The following is a 14,669-nucleotide window of genomic DNA, read 5'->3' as shown; positions in this document are numbered from 1 at the left end:
GTTTGACCTCATTTTAATTAGAAAAATGTCAGGAATATGATGGTAAACGTTTTGCAACAAAAAAGTGAATAAGAAGAAAGTTTCATCGTTGGATTACATTGTTTCACCGATATACAACGGTGTTTTCGCTTCCTCCTACTCTTTACTCGTTGTCCTTGTCTACGTTCGACGCTCGGCGGCAAACATCAGAGAATATACGAAACTCGGGCGGCAAACATTAGAGGATATACAAAATTCGGCGATCGAACTACTCGACTACTCAAGAAGTATACCGTGCACTTATCGTATACAAATTTGTGCGCCCAACGTGACATTACTGTACATAGATAGAAAATGTATTATTGAAAATAATAATGAGTATTCTTATAAGAAAGCTAGGTATATAGAGTGTCCCAAAAATGTTGGAGGTCCTTGAAAGGAGTGGTTCGAGGGGTGATTTGAAACAACTTTTTCCTTAGCGAAAATGTTGCCCGAGGCTTCGTTTAGGAGATAATAACAGAAAACCCCGGATCAATCAGAGCGCGAGAACGCCCGCGGTAGGCGTGGGCTATGCGCTAGGCGACCCTCCTCCACCGGCATACTCGCGCTCTGATTGGTCGAGGGTTTTCCGTTAATATCTCCTTAACGAAGCCTCGGACAACATTTTCGCTAAGGAAAAAGTTGTTTCAAATCACCTCCCGAATCACCTCCAACATTTTTGTGACACCCTCTATATATATAACAATTTATAATAATAGATAATAATGTAATAATAAAGATTGTATAAACATCCAAGACATTATAGAAAAATATACAATGTTTCTCTATACATTTCTATATTATTTACAAATATTTCCAAAGATATCCAATTTCGTTTACATACAATTTAAAATTAAAATACGTTAACAAAACGTTCTTAATCGCGAATTACACTGATTTTCAATTCCTTTGACATCAAACACGATCTGCATCACCAACGCAGAGGAAAATTGATTGCCATTTGGCTTCAAGTGGATCAACAGGAACCCCTTGCAGGAAACTTCTACGAAATCTGATTGTCTTTGACATTACGTGCACTATAATTGCGCAATCGTGAGTGGCAACCATTATACAGGGAACAATGGGATTTACGACGCCCGGGTTATCGCGAAAATAACGCGAAGAATGCAGATCTACGCGCGTAGTTGTGTAGCTACTAGTATGGACGGTGAAGTTTAAAAACTGTACTTCTTTAGGTAAGAAAAGTTTGATGAATCATAATTTCTTTTTTAGAAAAGGAATCGTAAGTAGTAGTTAATATTTAAGAAAGAATGTTGAATCCAATTTGTGAAACTTTACGCGAAGATGGTTGAAAATTTATTTACAATAAGATCATAAAAGTCATTTCATTCCAAATTATTTATTTATTTTTTTTTATTTGTTTTTTTATATTTACAAGAGTAACAATTTCATATGAAAATTATGTCCCCATTGTTATTCGTTATTATCATTTCTTTGTACTACTCCTATTTTTTTTACTCCGTCTCTAATTATCCCAACTATTTACGCATTGTATTCAGTAGTGACCAACTAATACATCGGAGGATCACCTAGGGGACACTTATCCGAGAAAACGGTCGGTTCATCTGCTAATGGAACAGACGTGTCAAACACAGGAGTGTCGCTCAATAGAGGAACAGGACGTGATCTTTATAATCTATTAACGCCTATAAACGTAAAGTAGCATTTATCGTCGCAGCTATATTCGTGTTTCCGTTAAACCTGCAATAAAATTCGGTAACAAAGGAAGTTATCGTGTCGCCTGATTTATGTCAATAATCGCAAACAGCTCACTCAAAAATATGTAGATCGATTCCAGTTAGAGAAACAGAACGCTCTCAAATATAACGGAAATCGAGAATGGGTTATTAAGAAATTATGAAATTTAAAAACTAGAAATTAGAATGAAAATAACACATTACGAGATTATGGATTTTAGTTAAATTAGAAAATAGAATAAAAATAGCATATTATGAAAATAGTGGATACAAGATATTTTATTTTAAATTTTTGTTTAGGAAAACAAGTTTTTCAACAATTTTGGACAGTGATTTAGTTCGATTAGCTGTTACAACATTTCCTGGTGTAGGAAACAACCGTCCGCTACTTGCTTGTGTTGGAGGAACCGCAATATACAGGGTGTCCTAAAAATATTATAACACCTTGAAAGAGGTGATGCAGGAGGTGATTTGAAACAACTTGTTCCTTAGCGAAACTGTTGTCCGAGGCTTCGTTAAGGAGATATTAACAGAAAACCCCGGACCAATCAGAGCGCGAGTATGTCGGCGGAGGGCGGTCGCCGAGCGCGTAGCCCACGCCTACCGCGGGCAGTCCGCCGGCTCTGATTGGTCCGGGGTTTTCTGTTAATATCTCTTTAACGAAGCTTCGGACAACATTTCGCTAAGGAAAAAGTTATTTCAAATCACCTCCCGAACCACCCCTTTCAAGGTGTTACAACATTTTTGGGACACCCTGTATATACAGGATGGATGTGATTTGGAACAACTTTTTCCTTAGCGAAAATGTTGTCCGTGGCTTCGGTAAAGAGATATTAACGGAAAACCCCGGACCAATCAGAGCGCGAGGATGCCGGTGGAACGCCCGCAGTAGGCGTGGTCTACACACTAGGCGGCCGCCCTCGCGCCCTGATTGGTCCGGGGTTTTCCGTTAATATCTCCTTAACGAAGCCTCGGAGAACATTTTCGCCAAGGAAAAAGTTGCTTCAAATCACCCCCTGAACCACCCCTTTCAAAGCGTTACAACATTTTTGGGAAACCCTGTATATACAGAGTGGAGGTGATTTGGAACAACTTTTTCCTTTGCGAAAATGTCGTCCGAGGCTTCGTTAAGGAGATATTAACGGAAAACACTGACCAATCAGAGTGCGCGTATGCTGGCGGAGGGCGGTCGCCTAGCACGTAGCCCACGCTTACCGCGGGCGTACTCGCGTTCTGATTGGTCCGACGTTTTCTCTAATATCTCCTTAACGAAGCCTCGGACAACATTTTCGCTAAGGAAAAAAATGTTTCAAATCACCCCCCGGATCTCTTTCAAGAACCTCCAACATTTTTCGGACACCCTGTATATAGTTTCAATTAGACATTTGTATATTTAATAAAAACTGTTTACAAAGTCTCCAACACTTCATCACGTTCCTACATTACATCTAAAACACAATTGCAATAAACATTTAAATATTTACCTTTAAAGAATACCTAAAATCTAAATTAATCAAATATTCATAACGCAACCATTACGAAATCTACAATATATAAAATAATAAAAATAAGAGTGGAAAAATAATCTAAACCTAGAAATAGCACTAATATTCCTAGAAACATGTGCAAAATACCATCAATTACTTTAAGGAGACCAAACTTTACAGTAGTACATAACACCGTTAATTAATCAGAAACCCAATCGAATTCGTTTCTAATTAAACTTTTATTCATGCTGTAGATGCGGCGTAAAATAAATCCATATAAAAAAAAAATGTAGATAATGAGAAAAAATGAAAATATTAACAGGAAAAGGGGATATAATCAACAAAAATCTCACTATAAAATAAAGAAATAAAATAAAATAAAAAAAGATCAATTAACTTCGAAGAAAGAAATCGTTGAATGTAGCTATGATCTTCGGCGCGTCCTTCCTCTATATTAAAGCCTTTAATTTAAAGGAACACTCGTGCCTGGCTGTTAATTCGAATAATGGAATTACCGTCGTGACAAATAGTGCCTGTCACTCTGTTCGTTTCAAGAGTAGAAGTTTCACCTACAAAGGCGTCACTCGATGGAACTAAATGTCGTGGTCTGTAAGTACGTGTCCCGCGTAACTAACGCGGCACAATATTCCGATGCAGCCGAGTAAATTTCATACACGTTCCCTTGACATTGCCGGTAGCAACAACCGTGACACATTAATGTCACAGAGTGCCACGGAACGGTGCAACTCACCTTTCGTGGCGGTTGCGTAACCGTACACGATGCACCGCATTAATTCCGCGAGGACCTCGAGGTGTTCGCACGCAGTGCCGTAACGAGTCCACGAAGGGCCCGTGGCAATTCTGCGTTCCAAGACCGATAGCGACGCCATGTCCCAAAAGCGGCCAAATTAAGAACTAATAATCACTCATAACTGCGTGATAGGGATTGGGACTGAGTGGAACATGCAATCAGAGTAAGATATATACAAATATAAGATATAAAGTGCAAGAACTGAAACAATGGTTCTTTATTGTTTTGGTAGAATTATGCAAAAACACAAGATATAAAGCAAAAAAAGCAAGAGATTCGAAATTTGTATCATTATATATATGTAAGTTGTAAATTTGTATTAACCTAACCTCAAAAACTAGTTTATCTTGTACTTATTATTTACTATATAATTGCATGGGTTTTCTGCCTTACATTCATATTTAATTTGTATATATTGTTATATTTGTATATTATTTACATAATTATAATTATTATTTATATTTAATGTATTTACATATAATTACATATTGCATATATTGTATATACATATTATTTTTAATCAACATGATTACTGCCTTTAATCATTAACGCTTTGCACTCGAGGCCTTTTTTTCTGGTATTTACCAGCAACTCGATATGCTTTCTTAGCATTCTATTCCCACGAATGCTAAGATTATATTGACTTCGAAAATGAGATCTCTAATTTGAGATCTGAGAATCAGGTCACCTTTGCCTCAACGGTAATTATTTTATTGGCACTTCGAGTTCCAAAGAAATGAAACCTAAAGAAAACCTAGTGAGTCACCTAGAGAGTCTCCTCTCGAGTGCAAAGGGTTAACCATTTTACTGTACCATCAAGGAAAGATACATATTTATATTTCTCAGGGTTCCAAGCAATCCTCAACTTCTAGAGGAATGGGTCCAAGCTTTACTCACTTCGAATAACCAGAACAGTGCTTTAAGCTTGCCAAAAATGGCATCGATACATACAGAGCATTTTGATAAAGCATGTTTTTCATAAAATCACCATTTGTGTCATCACAAATTTGAATATTGAAAGCTTATTTCAAAATTTTAATGCCCATATCAAAGCCCACGTGCTTATTACGGCACTGTCCGTACGTTGCACGCTTATGCATAGCGTTACATCATAAAATGAATGCAACTACTTCACAATGATCTCGTAACCTTGAAACGTGATGCTAATGTTGATCATTCAATGTTAAATGCTTCCATTACTGGTTCACTTCCGGAGACAATTATAACAAACTGATTAGCGCTGATAAAACACGCTGGTGGGTGTCGATATTTAATCAATAAAGATTATATTATAATTTGCAGAATTTAATTGTTAATTGGGAGTTTGTCAGTTTGTTTTGTCATAAAATTGCAATTGATAATTGTGAATTGGAAAGTTAAATTGATAAGGTTATTACTCCAAGCATTGTTTTTTAATCTGTTCGAGACTTTAATGCATGTTTCTGAAAATTATGAAGAGTTTCGCGACGTGTATTTAATTTTTATTTTGTTTTGTTGGTGGATTACCTTGAAATTAATGAAGAAGATTGTGTTTACAACATCAGGGTTTGTATGGTAATTTTTATTTAATTTCCTCATACTTTATTTCAGGACAGTAAATTGAAGAAGATTATGATTGAAGAAAATCATGTTTATACCACTAAGGACAATTATTAATGAAAAGTATTATGTTTATACTATTGAAAAATAATATGATTGAAGAAAATTGTGTTTACGCCATTGATGAATAATATGAATGAAGAATTCATTCAGAATAATGCAGTAAAGTGTACTGATAGTTCGTATCCTTTATTTTAAAAGCAAAGGACAAATTGTATTAATATATGATACGTCTTTGTTGTAAACAAAATTATACAAATTAAGAAGTTCAATGAAAATACAAAAACCAGGTGTAAACTATAATGATTCCAAGTGCTGTTATTAATTTAACCTTCAATTAAAAATCTTATATTTCAAAGAACCTAGTTACTATAGTAGTATACAAAATTTTAATCTGTAAGGAACTTAATTTTGTTTATTAATTTCATCATATTTTAATTAGGTGAGTCCGTAGTGCTTAGGAAAGAAAAATAATACTAATCATAAAATATAATTTTCCTTTGACCAAAAATAGAACAGAAAATTCACGAATACGTAAATAAAGATACATAGATAATCACTTCAATTAACTGATTATATATAATGAAAATAAGTTTCTCTAAAAGACTCTACACAAACAAAATAAAATAAATATGATTCATGAAATTAATAAATTCCATAAAAATTAATAAAAGATAAAATCAATTGGAAATCTGCTTTTATAAATACTAATTCTTTAATCATACATTAATGATTTAATCATACATATAATAAGAAAAATAATAATTGAACGAAGTAAATATTAGTTGGAAGAAACAAGGCTCCAAAAGTTCTAGGAGACTCCCTAAATTCAAGAAAAACAAAGAGTCCCGTCTTCAAAGCACCGACTGGAGCAATCTTCTCTAAAAGAAAGAAACCAGATAACCCAATAATAGGTATAATTCGGTTGGAAGTAATCGATGAAGTACAGAGAAGATTTAAAAGAAATACAGGAACATCGTATTTATAAAATGATTACTAAAGCTAACTGCGTTGGCGTAACGAAGCGTTAACTTGTACTGCGACGACGTCAGAGATAATATCAGCCACTTAACAAGCTATTGCGTCGGTTATAAGGTGTGCTTTTTATTCCAAATGAATCCAAACATAATTTTAGCACTGTAAGTACGTAAAAATAGATTAATTGGTCATATACTCAGAACAAACACTTCAGTGGTTAATGAAGCTTTCAAGTAGCAGTATCAAGTGGACTGAAATTGGGTAGCAATTATATCATAAAATATTGTCGATATAATTTATTTGATGTTGTGGTGGGGTGATTGAACATCATTGAACAACGGTAAAGAAATATAAAGGGACATTGGACAACATTGAACGATATTAGAATACACAGAAGGCCATTGAATGACATTGAACAATCTTGAAGAATAGGGAACAAAATTTAATAATATTGAACAACAGTGAACTATGCGCGTTGAACAACATTTAACCACATTCAATGACATTGAACCATATTTAAGAATATTGAACAAAATTGAACAATGTACGTTGAACAATACTAAATCACATTGAACAACAGTGAACCATATTTAAGAATATTGAACAAAATTGAACAATATTAAACAAAATTGAACAGTGACCTATATACGTTGAACAACATTTAATCACATTGAACAATATTGAAGAATATTGAACATAATTGAATAATATTGAACAATGTTGAACAAAATTATACCAAATTGAACTATGTACGTTGAACGACATTAAATCACATTGAACTACATTGAAAAATATTGAAGAATATTGATCAAAATTTAATAATGTTGAAAAAAAGTGAACAAAATTGGACAGTGAACTATGTACATTGAACAACATTTAATCACATTGAACAATATTGAAGAAGAATGAACAAAATTGATTAATATTGAACAAAATTGAATAGTATTGAACAAAATTGAATAATATTGAATAATATTGAACAAAATTGAACAGTGACTTATGTACGTTGAACAACATTTAATCACATTGAACAATATTGAAGAATATTGAACATAATTGAATAATATTGAACAATATTGAACAAAATCGAACCAAATTGAATCAAATGGAACAATGTTGAAGAATATTGAACAAAATTGAACAGTGACCTATGTACGTTGGATATTTAACAACATTGAACGACATTGAACGACATCTGAGGACATTGACCATAATCATGCAACATTTAAAAGTTCTCTAATTGTGATACGAAAACGATTCCTATGTAGTCACAGCGATCATAAGCAGACTGACAAATTGCAAATTAAAGTCGCATTTCTAATTCAATGATTCATAAGAGCTGGGCCGATATTGCACTACTGCGGGCACGTTTGCGTATTTGCTAAACCACCCGTTCTACGTAATCCCTTGCAACTTCGCTCTTCATGTACCTACTAATCCCTCTTTAACGTGTACACGTCCGCATCGTATCTCCTCGTGTAAGTGAACGCTCCTACACAAACCGGGCACCAACAAAATGGCGAAATTCCTTTTTTTTGCCTTTTTGGAGAACGTAATGAAACCACGCTCAAAGAACGAAACCGGAAGAGAAAATATTACGCCGCAGCAGAAAGCATCGCGCTATTCTGAAATTCTGGGTTTTAATTTATAAGTGTTTATTAATGCGTGTAAATGCGCAACGGGAAAATTAATTACAGTATAATTGGACTGCTGAATGTTGTATAGTTTAGAAGAGAGGATAGGGGTTTAAGTTTAAATTTTTGTAATGTAACTGTGAAATGTATGATTCTGCATAAACATCAGCAGGCTTGTTATAGTAGATTTTTTTATAAATTTCGAAGCATCCATGTATGGGAGCGTCAGTTTTGACAGTTTTGGTATTTATTATCATTTATTGTTATTCAATGTCGTTCAATGTCATTTATTACCATTTATTGTCATTCAATGTCGTTCAATGATAGTTCACTGTTGAATATTCTTCAATATTCTTCAATGTCGTTGAATGTACCATATGATGTTGTTCAACGGCAGTGTTGTTCAACGTACAATTTTCTTCAATATTATTAAATTTTGATCAATATTCTTCAATATTGTTCAGTGTCGTCTAGTATTGTTCAATGTCGTCCAGTATTGTTCAATGTACATAATTCACTGTTTGTTTAATATTGTTCAATTTTTGTTCAATATGTTCAATATTATTTAATATTGTTCAATGTTGTTGAATGTCTTTCAGTGTTGTTCAACGTACATAATTCACTGTTGTTCAATATTGTTCAATATCGATCAATGTGGTTAAATGTTCTTCAACGTACATTAAACAACATTGAATGACAATAAATGACATTGAAAATCATTGGACGACATTGAATGACACTGAAAATGATTGAACGACATTGAATGACAATAAAGGATAATAAATGCCCTTGAACGACATTGAACAATGATGTTAATGTTTAGAAATATTATCTGATGCCATAAATAGGCATCCTTTCTTTTTTTAATTACCACCAACCTCCCCTAATTCTATTTTCAGTAATTTAATCCTCCACGTACCATCATATACAACACATACATTTTTATTTATTAACATTACCATACTAACCAAAATGTTTCATCTTTATCCTTCCAGACTATGCAATTTTATATTTGCCATCCCTCGAATGCTAATGAAAATTAATAGCTTGACAAAAGTAGATTCATTAACTTTCCACTCGTTATGCGCACGTGTTTCTATCATCTTTGCACGTTATTATAAAAGCACATCGTCGAGCATTATTCCGCATTGACTGGTGCACCGACGATATGCAACATTGTGATAAATCGCGGGAATGAAAGGCATTCATTGTGTCTTTCGCCGTTCGTCTCGGGGGACGTGACTGTTTTAGAACAAAGAGCTTCCAGAGAACTCAAGAAGGATAGAGCTTTTATTGTCCAAGAAAACTGCAACGAATTTCACGACAATCAGCGACACTTCTCCCGAGGACCGTGGATTCATTCGTTCACTATTTTTTTAGAGCTGCGAGTCGATGAAACATTTACACGAATCTAAGTTCTTTTTTTATTTGAAAAAAAAACGAATAGTATTTCGACCATTGTTAAGAAAGTTATGACCAAAAAAACAAAAAAGAGCGGTTTTTTGAAAATTCGATATTTCTTGAACCAGTGATAAAAAAAATCTCAAAATTTACCAGGAAGCCTCTTTTGAGGGGTACCGAAAAATACCAAAAAATTAAAATAAAAAAAAAATTTTTTAAACCGTCCGATTTAGCGTGGAATGCCCCATTTATATTTCATTCTACAGTAACGATAATATTCTAGCGGAGATTAGAATTTAGAATTGTGCAAGGAAACACAGTGCAACAAAATTATACGACAGTTATTATTTTACTAAATATTACAATTTAATTATATTCTATTCTACAGTAACGAAAATATTGGTACAATTTTTTAATTAATACATGCAATCTATCATGTACAAGGTGTCCCAAAAATGTTGTAACACCTTGAAAGGGATGATTCGGGAGGTGATTTGAAACAACTTTTTCCTTATCGAAAATTTTGTCCGAGGCTTCGTTGAGGAGATATTAAAAGAAAGCCCTCGACCAATCAGAGCGCGAGGATGCCGGTTGAGGGCGGTCGCCTAGCGCGTAGCCCACGCCTACCGCGGGCAGTCCGCCGGCTCTGATTGGTCCAGGGTTTTCTGTTAATATCTCTTTAACGAAGCTTCGGACAACATTTTCGCTAAGGAAAAAGTTGTTTCAAATCACCTCCCGAACCACCCCTTTCAAGGTGTTACAACATTTTTGGGACACCCTGTATATACAGGGTGGATGTGATTTGGAACAACTTTTTCCTTAGCGAAAATGTTGTCCGTGGCTTCGTTGAGGAGATATTAACGGAAAACCCCAGACCAATCAGAGCGCGAGTATGTCGGCGGAGGGCGGTCGCCTAGCGCGTAGCCCACGCCTACCGGGGCCTACTCGCGCTCTGATTGGTCCGGGGTTTTCCCTTAATATCTCCTCAACGAAGCCTTGGACAACATTTTTGCTAAGAAATAAGTTGTTTCAAATCACCTCCCGAATCACCCCATTCAAAGACTTCCAACATTTTTGGGACACCCTGTATAATAGAATCCACATAAAGATTTCAAGTTAAGTGGAGATTGGAATTTAAAATCGTTCAAGGAAACGCAGTGCGACAAAACTACAAGACAGGCAACATTTTCTCGCCATAGTTTTCTTTATTTTTTATTTAATTATTATATATCGTACAGCGAGTTCTTTCACAGTAATTCAACGAAGGCAATGCAATTTGTTTATCAATTTAACCTCTCCTATTTTCTTCACGTTTGTTTTTATTTTCTTTGATTATTTTATTATTTTATTGTCTTCGAAACACTGGTTCCTGGTTTTGTTTATTTATGAGTCGATTCATTCCACGTACTCCGCAGAATTGTCACACGTTTCGTGGATTACCTCGTCGTTGGATTAAACGCTGTTTCGCGTTATAACGAAGCTACCACGTGTTGCTACTTTCACACGCGTATTTTAATTATCACGGTGGATTTGCGCCCGTATTTTGTTTACATTCGAGCAAATCTATCGCGCTTGAAAGATCGAAAATATATTTTGCCTGATTATTGATGTTTGTAATCTAAATGGATTTCTGATGGGTTTCACAGCCTTTGTTTTATTTCAATTTATTTTAAACGTGTTTTAAAAATGTTATCGAACATTTCACGTTGAATTTATAATAGAGTAGATTAATTTATTATATGATCTTCTTTTCGAACATAATGCTGCAGTCGTCTGATTTTAAATGCCCGTGTTGTTTTATAATTTGTATAATTGTTTTTACATGTAGCATTCACTTATAGCAATAATTGATCCAAATTTACTTTATTATATAATAATACGTGTGTATAATTTATATGTTCACCATAAATGTTAAATTCCCAAGATTATTGAAGATATCATAAAGAAACAGAATAATTATCTTTAAATGTGAAGATCTAAAAATATAATTGCAATTTATATATTCATTAAAAATATAATTACAATTGCTAATTATTTATCATTAATGTCAATCGTGTATCTCAACTATCCAGACGACATTTCTTGACTTTTCAAAATACTACGAGCAAAAAACTTAAATAATGAGTGTCGATTTCGTTTGACCTTGTGGAACTTGTTTCGTTTTATTCGTTTCTGTTCACTTTTGAACAACATTCCGCGCATAACAAGTGGACGTTCTGCAACCTGTCGCTGCCATTTCGTAATCTCAAGGAAGTGTTTAGCCTACGTCGTAAATATTTGTAATTACTGTGGTTAACGTTCGGTCAATGAATTTTATATCAATCTATGCCGCAAGCGATATGTTATTCAATATGTAAATCAAACGATTGTAATGTCACACAGTTCAAGGTAATTAGAATTGATGAAAGTGTAGGCTTGAGTTTGGAATACATACAAATAATATCAAAATACCTATTATCCAGAATTTTTAAATAAACCAGCGATGTTGGAGCCATTACACGACGAGTATTTCTCTTTTCTCTAGCATTGCTATTTTATTTAAAAGATTGAATTAAAAATTAATAAATCATATCAATATTAATAATCATATAGTCGGCCATATTGGATCCGCCATATTGAATTTTGGAATTCCGATATCAGATTCAAAGTTTGTGACTCAACTAAGTCATAAATACTAAGTTTCATGAGAATCTAGTAACTTTTCAATTATACAGGGTGTCCCAAAAGTCGGGGAGGAGCCGGAAATGGGGGGTAGCTGAGACGATTCTGAACAACAATTTCCTTTGCAAAAATAATTAATTATACAGGGTGTCCCAAAATTCGGGAAGGAGCCGGAAATTGGGGGTAGCTGAGACGATTCTGAACAACAATTTCCTTTGCAAAAATGTCGGATAGGGCTTCGTTAAGGAGATATTAAGAGAAAACCTCGACCAATCAGAGCGCGCGTAGACCGTTCGAGCGGCCGCGGTAGCGATGGCTACGGCGCTAGGCGGCTGCGTCAATGTCCTTCGATGCACGTCGAGTCACTTGTTCGCGTACAGGCGCGGCCGCCAGCGCGTAGCCTTCGCTACCGCGGCCGCTCCAACGGTCTACGCGCGCTCTGATTGGTCGGGGTTTTCGCTTAATATCTCCTTAACGGAGCCCCATCCGACATTTTTGCAAAGGAAATTGTTGTTCAGAATCGTCTCAGCTACCCCCCATTTCCGGCTCCTCCCTGACTTTTGGGACACCCTGTATATGTCGGCCATATTGGATCCGCCATCTCGAGTGTTACAATTCTGATACCAAATTCGAAGTTTGCGGCTAAAACACTTTAAATATTTCTTTGTATTGCTTCTGTAGAGGGCATCTGAAAACGAAAATTTTGAAAAAAAGAAAATTGAATTTCGACCATTATTAAGAAAGTTATAAAAAGAAAAAAAAAAGAAAAAAGAGCGTTTTTTTGAAAATTCGATTTTTTCTGAACTAATAGTCAAAAAAATCTCAAAATTTACAAGGAAGCCTCTTTTGTGGGGTACTAAAAAATACCATAAAATTAAGAAATCAAAAGCAAAAATCTTTTAAACCGTCCGATTTGAAGTAGAATGCTCCAAATACATCATAATAATATTTCATAGATGTCCTACAGTTCTGAATGCTTTACACCATGTGGCGCTACTAGTTCAAATGCTCGCCGTGCGCTGAAACGCCCATAGTGGCCAGACTCCATTCAACTTATTTAAAAATTCCTAATATTAAACCGCAAATCAATAACCATCGAATAAGTACCGTGTTCTGAAAACAAAACTTTGTTTCTCTCTCCATCGACACTCACTCTTTATCACTGTAAAATGTAGTAACACGAATATAATGCTTGCAGGTTCATTCACCTAAAATCCAGGAACCGCGAAGGCCGTCCAAAGCCCTCGAAGCGTGGGATTCAAATGCATCGAACCTTGAGAGGAACCACTCCGAACTTATTGATTGGACGTAATTAAACCGGATCAGCTGTGCGCACGTTAATCACACCGTCTGGCTAGGTCGTTCGTTTTGTAACGGGTAAATACGTCGAACGAGATAAGCCTTGACCGATTAAGTCGGTGGTTCTTAACCTTTTCCACGTTATCGAAGCTCAATTATCCGGAATTCAAGCATCACTTTCTCAATCAAGTTCCAAGTATGCTAATCTGAAGAAACATTGCTTCAACTTATTTTGGATTGCTGGAACATCAAACTTGGGAACTCTTCAAGTGATATTATTCGAAATATCATTTATTTATGTATATATATTTATATATAATAAATTTATTTGTAAATATTAAATCTATAATTTAATTAAAAAATACATGTATGTAGATTTTGGGATGATCGAGGGTGGTGAATAAATTAGACACGTGAGAAACTTGTAAATATAATATAATTAATAATATAAGATTGAAATGGTATAAAAGAAACCTGACGAAACACGTCCAAACGTACTGTTATACACTCATAGTAAATATTTTTCGCTATTACTCATTCCTGACCCTTCAGCTTCCAAACTCTCCTTCCTTTCTCATACAGTTATACCCCAAAGTCCAGTTTCCGAAATCCATAAATGGCCCTAGTTTTCCATCCGGTAGTTATCAGTTTTACCGCGCGCATACCAGTTTGTATCACCGAATTTTATAATAAAGTATTGTTTTCCGCTAACGTCGGTCTTTAATTGAATAATATCAAGTGAGACCCTATCTCCTGTCGACGATATTGAGGTATCAGGGTCGGCGTTAGGAGAGGGGGGGGGGGGGGGCGCCAGATTTTTGGGGGCGTCGCATTTCTGTGTCCCTATTATACGAATATACCGATATACAGGGTGTACCTAGTATACGAATATACCAATATACAGGGTATCCCAAAAATGTTGTAACACATTCAAAGAGGTGGTTCGGGAGGTGATTTGAAACAACTTTTTCCTTAGCGAAAATGTTGTCCGAGGCTTCGTTCAGGAGATATTAACAGATAACACTGACCAATTAGAGCACGCGAATACCGTTGGAGCGCTCTG

At 35.2% G+C, this 14,669-nt stretch overlaps 1 protein-coding gene and 1 long non-coding RNA gene across 3 annotated transcripts in view; one reads left to right on the top strand and one right to left on the bottom strand.

The window, feature by feature from the left end:
- LOC128896830 (uncharacterized) overlaps positions 1-14,669 on the bottom strand; it is a 204,818-nt gene that overhangs the window by 187,889 nt on the left and 2,260 nt on the right. The gene's annotated exons all lie outside the window — the stretch shown is intronic.
- Positions 2,761-14,654, top strand: LOC128896842 (uncharacterized). Of its 2 annotated transcripts, XR_008462148.1 has the most exons (6): positions 2,761-4,197; positions 4,267-4,335; positions 4,881-5,290; positions 5,625-5,815; positions 6,148-6,772; positions 13,506-14,654. It is a non-coding gene; the product is annotated as an uncharacterized LOC128896842 (long non-coding RNA). The 2 variants fall into 2 exon arrangements; XR_008462147.1 differs by having other exon boundaries at positions 5,625-6,772.

The sequence above is a fragment of the Hylaeus anthracinus genome, unplaced genomic scaffold (genome assembly GCF_026225885.1).
Source record: "Hylaeus anthracinus isolate JK02 unplaced genomic scaffold, UHH_iyHylAnth1.0_haploid 11978, whole genome shotgun sequence".
Lineage (NCBI taxonomy): Eukaryota > Metazoa > Arthropoda > Insecta > Hymenoptera > Colletidae > Hylaeus > Hylaeus anthracinus.
The sequence above is the reverse complement of the archived record's forward strand: the minus strand, read 5'-3'. Positions and strand labels throughout refer to the sequence as shown.